Genomic DNA, 12,041 nt, shown 5'->3' with positions numbered 1-12,041 from the left:
TGAGACTCAGCACCTGCGGAACATCTTCCTAACTCAGCCCAGGGTGTGTTCTCCTCGCCTTCCTTAAAAGGCTTGATTTCTGTTACAGAAGCTTAGTGTGTGTCTTAAAATAGATGGGAAATCTTAGTGGGCTTACAGCCCCTCATCTTTCTCAGCACCATTAATTTTGACCGACCTTTAAAGAGTCTGTTAGTCTGTCCATCGAGCCCTGGTGCCTTATCGGGTTTTAATTTTCTCCACTCTCCTGGTACAGACCAGGTTTGCTCAAATCTCAAGCCTCACTTCAGACAGTCAAGGTTTTCCAGAAGGAGTAAGGCAGCCTACTCCCACTGAGTAACATGCTTTTAGTAGGCACTCAGCCTGAGTGAAAGACCACTGTTTAACAGAAGGGGACTGCAGCAATCATTCCTATACATTGATTGACTGGTGTGTATGCGCGAGTGGGGTGGGGGTGGGGGGATGAAAATGGCTGTCATACTTTGTAACTTGCCTGGCCTGGAACTCTCTTTGTAAATCAGGCTGCCTCAAACTCATAGGAACCTGCCTGCCTCTGCCTCCCAAATGCTGGAACACACTGGTTGGTTGGTTGGTTTGTTTTTAAAGTATAGCTTGATCACAATCTGACAGAAATAACTAAGTGACTAATAGGAGACTAAATCTATTGTTTTCATCCTTTCAAGGACTAATATTAATAGCAATTATTACTCAGGTTTTCTAGTTTTGTATATATTATATTATTTAATCCTCACTGTCACCTATGAAACAGAGTACTTTTTTGGGGGGGGGGTTGGTTTTTTTCTTTTTTTTTTTTTTTTTTTTTTTTTCTTTTTTTGGTTTAGGGAGTCTCTGTATATCCCTGGCTATCTGTCCTGGAACTCACTTTGTAGACCAGGATGGCCTCGAACTCAGAAATCCGCCTGCCTTTGCCTCCCAAGTACTGGGATTAAAGGCATGTGCTCCCACCGCCTGGCTATAGAGTACTATTTTTAAGATCATTTTAAAGGTGAAGAACTGAATCACAAGGTAGATAATAAGCCCAGAATCACACTGGCAGCAGCTAGCAACACCAGGATTCAAGCCCAAACACTTTGGCTTCTGAGCTCAAACTTAACCTGTCTACTTAGGAGGAAGAAACTGACTAAAAGCCTTAAGCACAAGTAGGAATCTATGTGGCTCTCTAGAGCTTTGACCATAGAACACTAGATCTTGATACCCATTAACCACAAAACCAGAGCTCACTAGTTCTCAAGAACAAGATACTCTCAAATGAGTCATTCTGCAAACTTAACACACTTTCTATAACACGTCCGACCGTGCCTTGGGTCCCTGTCCAGCATTTCATCTTTGCAATGAAGTGTCTCAGAGTCAAGGGGCTGTCTTCTCTTTACCTCCTTAGGCATCCAACACGGTCTTTGTGTAGAGTGGATTCTTACCAGTACATGTGTGCACTAAATAGTTGCCTTTAGCTACTACAGAAGAATAATCTGAAGTGAAAAACTAAATCAGGTGAGCTTGAAATGAGTCTGGGAGGCACTAGATATGTCCCACTTGCTCTGCAACTCTGTGTCAGGTACTGCCTAAACACTTAACAGGGCATCCTGTTCAGCCCTCACAGCTACAGTGTCTGGAGAATTGATACTGTTGGCTGTATCAACGGAGATTAGATTCTGTTACACTGATACCTTCCATTTCGAATGAATTCTGGAGATGTGAGAAGTGGCTGGTGGACGTGTTTGTCTTCTAAAGTTTGGAGGGAATTATTTGCCCTGTGGTGTTGCTAAATCGGGCATTGTAAACTCTGATATGGAAATGAAATGATGCACTTTGTAATAGTTAGGTTTTTACTGCTGTGATAAAACACTGTGACCAAAAGCAACTTGGGGAGGAAAGGATTTCTTTCAGCTCACAACTCTCCAGGTCACACACCATCACTGAGGGGACCCAGGGCAGGAACCTGAGGGTAGGCAATGAAGCAGAGGCTATGGAGGAACACTGCCTACTGTCTTGTTCCTTCACCAGTAGTTTCTCTGGACTCTCTTCAGGGACTCTAGGTTTATGTGGTCTCAGGCTTCACCTTCTCTCCATGACCCCTTGAAGCCTGGGGCTTCAAATGCATCTGAGGCTGTGCCTTCAATAGTGGCCTCTCCCAGCTTCTTTTCAGGGACTTCAGCCCTCCCACCCAGTTCCAAGCTTCAGTGTTCTCCAGAACTACTTCATGCCTTCAAAAACAACAATGCCTGGGTGACTCTTACATTATCAAGCTCAGCTGCCAGAATGAGATGCAGCCTTGGGCTGCTCTGTGTGCTGATCCTGAGGAAACACCTCCCAGAAGATTTTGCCTTGATGATGCTTGTCTCTTCTTACTCACAACCTATTATTCCGCTCCAGCTGACAAGTATAAATTGTCCAGCAAAGCAAAGGTTTTACTTGAGCAGTTCTTAATTCGAAATGTCAAATGGCCCTGATAAAGTCTTTAAGGGACTCTTGAACTTCCCTCTGAAACTTCACAAGCGAGGCCTCCATCATCTGCACTGCTTTTAGGTTTATCTTTTGAGTTCCCACAACAGCTCATTAAGCCCTGAACACTCAACGGCTTTCCTGATCTAAAGTTCCAAAGTCTTTCCTCAGTCCTCCCTGAATCATGGTCGTGTTTGTTACAGCAACACCCCATTACCCTGGTATCAATTTCTATATTAGTTAATTTTTTTTGTCACTATGATAAACACCATGACCAAAAGCAGCTTGGGGAGGAAAGGGTTAATTTCATCTTACAACTTGTAGTCCATCATCTGGGGAAGTCAGGGCAGGAACCTGGAGGCAGGAACTAATACAGAGGCCATGGAAAAGTGGCCTGCTCAGCCTGCTTCCTGACAGCATCCAAAACCACCTGCCCAGGGGTGACACCACCCACAGTGACCTGAACTAAGATAAGGCCACATCAGTCATCAGTCAAGAAGATGGACCACAAGCCAATGGGTGAGGATGTTTTCTCAGTTGAGATTCCGTTTTCTGAAATGCCTCTAGCTTGTGTCAGTTTGACATAAAAACTAAGCATCACACACATGAGAAAAAGACGTGAAAGGGAAGAGCAACTTTAGAAAAATAAATAAAAGGACATCAAAGGCCCCAGCTGAGTGAGATGCCAGGTTGACTTTGTACCTCTTGACCTTGACGACACTCCTGACTACATTTTATCCGTGTGGAAACAGAGGCTGCATGGGGCTGAGGTATAGCCATGGTTGCCACACAGCCCCACAAAGAGCAAGGCCAGAATCAGAACCAGACTGACCTCAAGCCTACAGCAGGTTCTGTGCTGCTGTTTCTGTGTTCCATCCATGGTGTGGCCATCTTGAAGCCCGGTGGAAATTGTTAGAAAGGCAAACTGTTGGGCTCCATCCAGACCTGCAAAATCAGAAGGTGAGATAGAGGCAATGCCTTCAGACGCCTAGAAAATTCCAGTGGGTGTTCTGGTTTGAGAACTACTGTTTAGCTGAAAGAACTGGTGAAGACCAGACCCAACTTAAAACAAAACCTTACATTGGTTTTGTTTCATCCTCTTGTTAGAAAAGGGGCTACATGTTTACTGGGAAAAAAAAAAGTATTGAAGAGAGATTTCTTATTCAATTTCCTTTTACCATGTTCTATACAATACAGCTGAGAGAGAGAGAGAGAATGTAGTGTGATGTATGTAAGGCTTTTTTTATGTTAACATGTTAAGAGGCACTCATGCACATATTTAATTCCAAATTGTTGTGGATGTTGTCTATCTATCTCCACCTTATCTACTGAGGCTGATAGCTCACTGAACCCGAAGCTTGCCACGTTTGCTGGACTGACTAGGCAGCCTGCTCTGAGGATTCCCTATCTCAGCCTCTACTTGCTGATTACAGATGGGTCACCGAACCCACACAGCTTCCACATGGGTCCTGGGGATCCAAGCTGCTGTCCCAGAACTTGCAGGGAAAGCACTTTACCCACAAAGCCATCTCCCGAGACCACATAAACACATTTTAAACCATGTTGGATTGTGTTGTATATAATCTGTTTCATATTTATGTATTTTGTACATTTTTGAGTTTTCCATGTCATTTGATATTCTCTAAAAGCAGTACTTTAGTGGCTGCTTAGTCATTCTCTCACTATGCAATATTTTTGTTTCATTTTAAGATGTTGCTGTTATATATATACACACACAACTAGAATGAATATCCCTTTGTTCACTGCTTTTTTTCCCGTAAGGCAGCTGTTTGGTAAATAAAATATCTGTCTAAAAGTATGATTGTTTACAACTAAAGAACCAAACGCCCCAGGACAGTTACTGGGGTTGCTCTCAGTTCACTGACGTGGCTAACAAAAGTTTACTAAGTGCCTTACATATGTTAGACCTAGAAATTTTGATTACTATAATCAACAAAATATATTTCCTGCTGAACTGAAGTGCCCAGAAGAAAAGCCACACCTATTTCAAAGATTCTCCAGGGCTGATTGACTGATTAGAGCTTCCTGACTGGTCAGAGTTGGAGTGTCCATATCCAGAGCCAGATTATTATGGGCTACCTTTAATCCCCTCCGTGGCCATTCATTGCCCACCTTCTTATCTGACCTAAAGAACTTGTGAGAAAATCACTGGAATGTTTGTTTCACTCAGCAAACCATTAGCTTCCAGCAACTTGAAAGCTAAAAATGTCATCACATAACATTTGCAGCCCCTCCCAGCCGTGCTGCAACCAGCCTACCTGATGTTCCCACGGTATAGCTGAAAAGCACCTTGCTCTATGACTATCAGCTCTGCTACCTCAACATTTTCATGAAACTAAGCTGGGTGGTGGCGGTGGTGGTGGTGGCGCTGGTAGTGGCAGTGGGGCTCATCTTTAGTCCCAGTACTTAGGAGGCAGAGGCCAGTGAATATCTGAGTTTGAGGCCAGCCTGGTCTACAGAGTGAATTCCAGGACACTTGGTGATACACAGAGAAACCCTGTCTAGGAAAAAAAAATTTTTTTCATGAAACTGTCACACATTAGAACATGGTTTGTAGACAACCTAAATCTGTGTCCATAGTCACTCATATGTAGCTCTAGAATAAGCCACTTCTGACTCCTGAAGTGAGAGCTGTGTTCTGCATTGTGCTGACCACAAGTTCTTCCCATTTCATTTGGTCAAAATGGTCCTCCTTTCAGGACACTGAGCAAGTTTAAACACTTTCATGACTTCGGGGTTGAGTTTTGATTGTTTTGAGACAATCTATACAAAATAGCCTCAAACTCACTCCATTACCTAAAGCTAGCCTTGAACTCTTGACTCTACTGCCTCAACCTCCAAATGTTAGCATTACTTTTGGGTTAATTTATTTATTTCTCAATTGTTTTATGAAGCAGCTATTAAAAGTGGAACCTATGACCTGAGCTAAGCATTGTGTTGCAACTCTACAATCTCAGCACTTAGGAGGCTGAGGCAGGAGGTCTGGGGGTTTAAGGTCAGCCTCAGCTATATAGAGTATGCCCCCTCCTCAAAAAAAAAAAAAAAAAAAAAAAAAACTGCCCTCAGCCAAAGGCCTCAAGCATACTGCTTGGCCTATGCTCCCTAAACAGCTAACAGCCCACTCTGTCTGTCTGAGGATCTTCTCTGCATAGCAATAGTTGTTGCTCGAATAACTGGGGAGGGTCCTGAGTCTGCTGGCTCCAGAGCTTCCTGAGCCTGGCAGGTAACATGAGCGTCTCTGCTTCTCCAGGAGGGAGTGTCCTGTTGGTAGGAGGTGGTTACATAACAACCCTTCTTTTTTATTACAGACACAGAGACACGTGGGCAGGCACATGATTAAACATTCAAATAAATCTTGAGCTGGAGAGATGACTTAGAGGTTAAGTTATACCTCCAGGGGCCAGTCATGGTGGTGCACACCCTTGATCCTAGTGGTGGGAGGTAGAAGCAGGTGGATCTCTGAGTTTGAGGCCAGCCTGGTCTACATTGATTGTGAGTTCCAGTCCAGCCAGGGCTACACAGTGAGACCCAAAAGCAAACCAAAACAACAGAATAAATGTCTCCAGTAAATCTCACTCAGAACAGTAAGCTTCTGCTTCCGTCCACCCATGTTCTCTAGCTTTGGCAGCGGTAGCATCTTTTCAAAAACCTGGGAGAGGCTTTTGTTGTTCGTTTTGTGTAGTATTTATTTTCAAGATTTATTTCCATGCATATGAATGTTTTTGCCTGCCTGAAGGTGTGTGTGCCATGTGTGTGCAGTGGCTGTGGAGGCCAGAAGAGGTCATCAGATTTTTGGGATTGGAGTTGCAGCTGACTGTGAACCACCTGTGGGTGCTGAGACCCCACCCACCACAGGTGCGCTGCATGAGCAGCCAGTCCACTTAGCCAGTGACATTGCTCTAGCCCCGTGTTGAGGTTTTGTTGTAGTAGACACATCATTAGATGTGTAATGTAGTGTGCGCGTCATTAGATGGCCAGTATTGCTGTGAGTCTTAGTGTTTTTTCTGAGTTAAATAAGGGATTTTTAAAAACTTTTTATTGACTCTTTGTGGATTTCACATCATGCACCCCAATTCCACTCATCCCCTTTGTATCTATCTGCCCTCTGCCTTTGCAACCTCCTCCTTCCCCTGACCCCCAAAGAAAAACAAACAAACAAACAAACATCTCTTCATGGAAGCTGCAGTGTGTCATGGTATGTCACAGGGTATATCCTTTTGTCCACACATCTTTACTTGTAGATAGACGTTCATTACAATGAGTCGATGGTCTAATTCGAGGTCTCTGGCTTCTGCTACACCATCAATAGCAGATCCTCAGGGGACTCCTCTTGGATATGGCATTGTTACCTTATGTTATGGAGATCCTGCTGCTGGGGACCTGCAAGATTAGCCCCATCACATGCTCCAGCAGTTCACAGATAGGGTAGATGTTGGGGTGGGCCAACTCAAAGACCTGAATCTGGGCCTAGGTGGTAGCTGAGTTGGTCAGCTTGCCAGCTCTTCTGAACCCAAGCCACCAGGACGAGCTCTCCAGCACTGGCCCAGATAGCTCACTCAATGCTGCAGCCGGTAAGGGACAAGGCCAGCTCTTCCACTCTTATACCCTGAAGGGTGTGCCACAGGAGGCAAGAGGAGAGAAGGGCATCTTTCCTGTCCCCACTTCAGGGCAGACAAGGAACAAGGCCAGCTCTCCTTTGCGCAAACAAATAAGATATTTTTAAACAAATGTGTAGGAAGATGCTAAGAGATGTCTAATCAGTCTTAAATGGGGACTCACCCTTTTATGATGAAATTGTTTTGGTGCCAGCTGGGCACCTTATTTTTAAAAAGGAAAGGGAAAGGGAAGAAAAGGAACTAACTGGATGGGAAAACAGAAAGGAAGAAAACAGTCTTGTATTGATTGTTTTGGCTGGGCACTTATGACATTGAACCAAAGACCCACTGGTGATAGCCAACATAAAGTGTAGATTGGTGTTCCTGAAGCAGTGCGCAGTGGTCAGCAGTGATGAGCAGTTCCTGTCCCCCGGAGTCATACATACTTGAAATCTTCCTGTTGTGATTCCTTGTGCCTACAGGACACAGTTTGACCTTGGGCTTGTGCTCTGTATCAAGGTGACCCCAGGAGGCTTTTCATCAACCACGTAGAGATCTAACCCAGTTCTCTCGCCTCAGTCCTGCAAAGGATCTCAAAGCACCTGGATGAATGTCAGCTGGTCACTCCTCAGAACGAGCAAACATGTGTACAAAACACATGTAGAAATATTTTTTTCTTTAGCTGTGTGACTTGTCTGCATGTATGTATGTGTACCTCACGTGTGTCCCCTGCCCTCAGAAGAAGGGACTGGATGCCCAAGAACTGGAGTTACAAATGGCTAAGAACCACCATGTGAACCCAGGCCCTCCTCATGAGTAGGAATTGCTTTTAACCTCTGAGCCATCTCTCTAGGGAGAAATATTTAAAAATAAAAAATAAAAAGGTAACAAGGAGAACTGTTAATTATTATGCCGTGACAATAAACATTAACTGTACACAGAGGCACACTGAAACCTCCGTTGTCCTCATCCTGACAGGAGTGGTGGAGCCCTTTGTACACATCCACCAAGAGACTTCCTGCATCTCTTTTTCTGATTGCTGAATCCCAAGCCTCACTTCTTAAGAGAACCCAGTAGTCTCTCCTAACCCATCCCACTGTGGGGAAGTGGACCAGGAAAGGTAGCCTGGTCCTCGGTTGAGCTGAGGTTAGCAGCTCCAGAGACCCTGAAGGGACGGTAGGAACTTCGCCTGCTCCTGGGCACCAGGTCACTGTCACTAGCCACAGCCCCCATAGATTTGTGGCCATTGATCACATAAGGGCAATGCCCCAAGCCCCTCCTGTAGATAAGAAAAGGACGTGACCTGTGGTCACGTAGGCTCAAGACAGAGATCACCATTCTAATGAGGTACATACAGGCCTGGAGGGCTTAGCCAATAAGCTTTCCTTCCCAGACATCCCTCCCTGCAAAAGGTATTTAATCTCAGGCCCACCCTGAAAAGGGGGTATGGTTTTACACGTCCACTTTCACCATGACAATAAATGTCTTAAAACCATGAACTGGCTTTTTCCATTGCAATCCACCATGGGGAGCCATGAAGACCTTTGCCTAGAGAGTCACCATCTAGTCTCCTGTGAAAGGCCTCTCTGTGCTCCCAGCCACAACCACCACCAAGCCCACTGTGGGACTAGCTGGAGCTCCCCTTCCCCAAGTTAGATCCAGACAGCAGGCCAGATTCTTCTTCTTGCAGCAGTGCCTGAGTCTCTAAGAGCCTGGGAACTCCACAGCCCTAGCTTTTTCACAGGCCCAGAGGCCCCCGAACCAGCTTCAGCTGTCCCGAGCTTCAGACTGCTCTTTCCCACCCCCAGCTATGCCTAGGCACTTCCTTAAGGCCCAGTTCCTGCCCGGTGATGGATGGCTTAAGGTTTGCACGGTCAAACTTTCCACATCCTACCTTCCCAAGCAGCCGAGCCCTGTGGCAGAGCAGACACGGGACCCACAACCCTATATCCCACATCTGTTTCTGAAGCTACTTCTGGAAAGTGACTAGCAGCTGTCTTCTACACCTTGCTTTCTTTCCCAAGCTGAGCTGTCTGCCAGTGGCCATCACCCCACTACAGGATATTTTGAAGGACCAGATAAAAGTCTCGAAGCTATGACTTCATGGTTGTCTTAAATTATGATACATGCAGGAGCTGGAGAGATGGCTTAGAGGTTAAGATAGCATAATACTGCTCTTGCAGAGGACCTGAATTTGGTTACTAGTACCATTGTCAGACAGCTCTAATCCACCTGTAACTCAAGTTTTAGGGACTATAACGCCCTCTTCTGGCCTCTGTGAGCACCAGGCACCAATGTGGTATACATACACACATGCAGGCAAAACAATGTACAAGTGAAATAACAATAAATGTATCTATAAAAAATTAAAATAAATCTTTAAAAAGGAAGGGATGCATGCTTATGACTGTTGGATTGCGACCACAGCCTGCCCTGCCCCCCAGGTCTTAACAAATCTTGGTGTTTAGGGTCTTTCTCCACTTGCCTTCCCAGAACTGTCCTTTCTGCTGATAGAACTGCAGATCAAAAAGACAGACATTAGACCATGGTAGAAATGTAGTCTTTCCTTGGTGTCTCTGTTAAAACAAACTGAAATATCACACATTATGTGTGAATTATTACAGTGTCTGTCAGACATTACTATGTCACTAAACTAATTTCAAAATCCCATAATCTTGTAATTTCATAATCTCCCATGCATCTTGAAGTTCACATACAGAAATTTCCACCGCGTCTATATAATCGCACAAAATATTATTTCTTTTAGCTTAAAATATTACCACTATAAAGCTTCCATCATTGTTTCCAATGTGTGCCGCAGGGGTTAAGTATAGCACTTGTAAGCCCGGCACGATCACTTGGGCCTGTAATCCAGCACTCTGAGAGGCAGAAGAATCAAGGCTGTCCTCAGTTTCACAGTGCGTTTGAGGCCAGCCTGGGCTACAGGAGACCCTGTCTTAGCAAACAGAACAAAACCGAGCAGAGAGAAACTACATGTAACAGGATACATTACCATCATCCATCTTAAAATCCCAGTGGATTAAAGTGTTTTCTGGCCTGATGTGGCCTGAGCTTTATCCCCAGGACCTACATGAGGGAAGGAAGAAACCAAATCTCACAGGTTGTCCTCTAACTTGTCCTCATAACACAAAACAAATCCTCCTCTAATAGAAACTTCAAATTGGAGCATGGATTTCACTTCCTCCAAGTCTGTATTCTTTTGTTTGTTTGTTTGTTTGTTTGTTTTTGTTTTTTTGAGACAGGGTTTCTCTGTGTCACGCCCGGCTCCAAGTCTGTATTCTAAAGCAATATAATTTTACGTTACAAAATTCTCTCATTACCTGCATCAACATAATTCTCTGTAATAAAATAAGGATGTGCATATAAATTAGAAATTTAAAAAATTTTAATTTCCTGTGAGCTTAGGTTCCTATGTATTTAAAAAAAAATGTCCTTTGCCGGGCGTGGTGGCACACGCCTTTAATCCCAGTACTTGGGAGGCAGAGGCAGGTGGATTTCTGAGTTTGAGGCCAGCCTGGTCTACAAAGTGAGTTCCAGGACAGACAGGGCTATACAGAGAAACCCTGTCTCGAAAAACCAAAAAAAAAAAAAAAAAAAAAAAGTCCTTCATTGACTTACAATATTGATCAGAATGACTTACTGAAACACTCCCAAAAAATGAGCAAAATGTGCCAGAAATGTATTTTTTGTTAAGATTAATTTGCTAATCATGTGTATTGTATGTTTGCACATGAGTACGAGTACTTCCAGAGGCTAGAGGCATAAAATCTCCCAGGACTGGAGTTAGAGGTGGGTGTGGACTACTGTACAGGCTCTTAACCACTGAGCCCTCATCTCTCTAGCCCTTCTTTTTTTTTTTTCTTTAGGTTTATTTTCTTTCATCTATCTATGTTTTACCTGCATACATGTATGTCTCATGCCTTGAAGGCCAGAGGAGGAATGGAGCTACAGGTGGTTGTGAACCACCATGAAGATGACGAGGCTGGAAATCTAGCCCAGGCCCTCTGCAAGAGCAGCAGATGCTCTTAGCCTCTGAGCCACCTCTAGAGTCCTCCCCCCTCCCTTTTTATTTGTAGATATGTGGTGCTTTGTGTTTATGTGTGTGTGTGTGTCTGTGCATGTGTGTGTATGTGGACACCAGAGATCAACCTCTGGCTGTTACTCAAGTCCTATACACCTTGTTTCTTTAAGACAGAATTTCTCACTTGCCTGGAGCTTGCTGCTTAGTTGGGGCTGCCAGGGATCTGCTTGCCTCCACCTCCCCAACTTGAGATAACTAGCTTGTGTTACCATGCCTGGCTTTTTTACAGGCTGAGCTCAGTTCCTTGTAAAAGTATCTTTTTATTTGCCTGATTTAATTGTCATCTCTGAGGCTTACAACCTAGTCTAGAAAATTCTAGTCTCCACACAATCTATTGTAGGCCTAGAATGTTTTCAGCCTCTGAGATTTCCTGCTGAAAACACTCACCCCTCCTAGTTCTTTATGAGCTCCGGCTGGCTGGTAAAATCTGTCTTCTCTCTCACACTCTCCTAAACTGCTCTGCTTGGCCTCATGCTAACGTTGGCAATCTGTTCTAATCTACTGGCTCCTTCCCATTCTCTGGCTCATTCTGTCTTCACCTCTCTCTAGCCTGTTCTCTCTCTCTGCAACCTGTCTCTGTGACACTGTCCTAGTAAAATTGCCTCCTTTTTTCTTCTCCCTGTACTGCTCCTCAGTTAGCGTCTCTTTCCTCTCTCTTCTCGTGAGAGTTGGGCGTATCCTATTCTGTCAAATCTTTCTCTGATTCATCACTTTGTCTGCCTCTCAATTAGACATCACTTTCAAACACGGATGCTTCCTTCTACAAACATTATCTTCATTTTTCTGGAATTAAAGGTGTGTACTAAGAGCGTGTCTGTATTCCATCCAGAGGGACTAAAGGTGTGTGCTAAGGGCTAAGCCACACC

The sequence above is a fragment of the Mus musculus genome, chromosome 6, assembly GCF_000001635.26.
Source record: "Mus musculus strain C57BL/6J chromosome 6, GRCm38.p6 C57BL/6J".
NCBI classification, from domain to species: domain Eukaryota; kingdom Metazoa; phylum Chordata; class Mammalia; order Rodentia; family Muridae; genus Mus; species Mus musculus.
The sequence above is the reverse complement of the archived record's forward strand: the minus strand, read 5'-3'. Positions refer to the sequence as shown.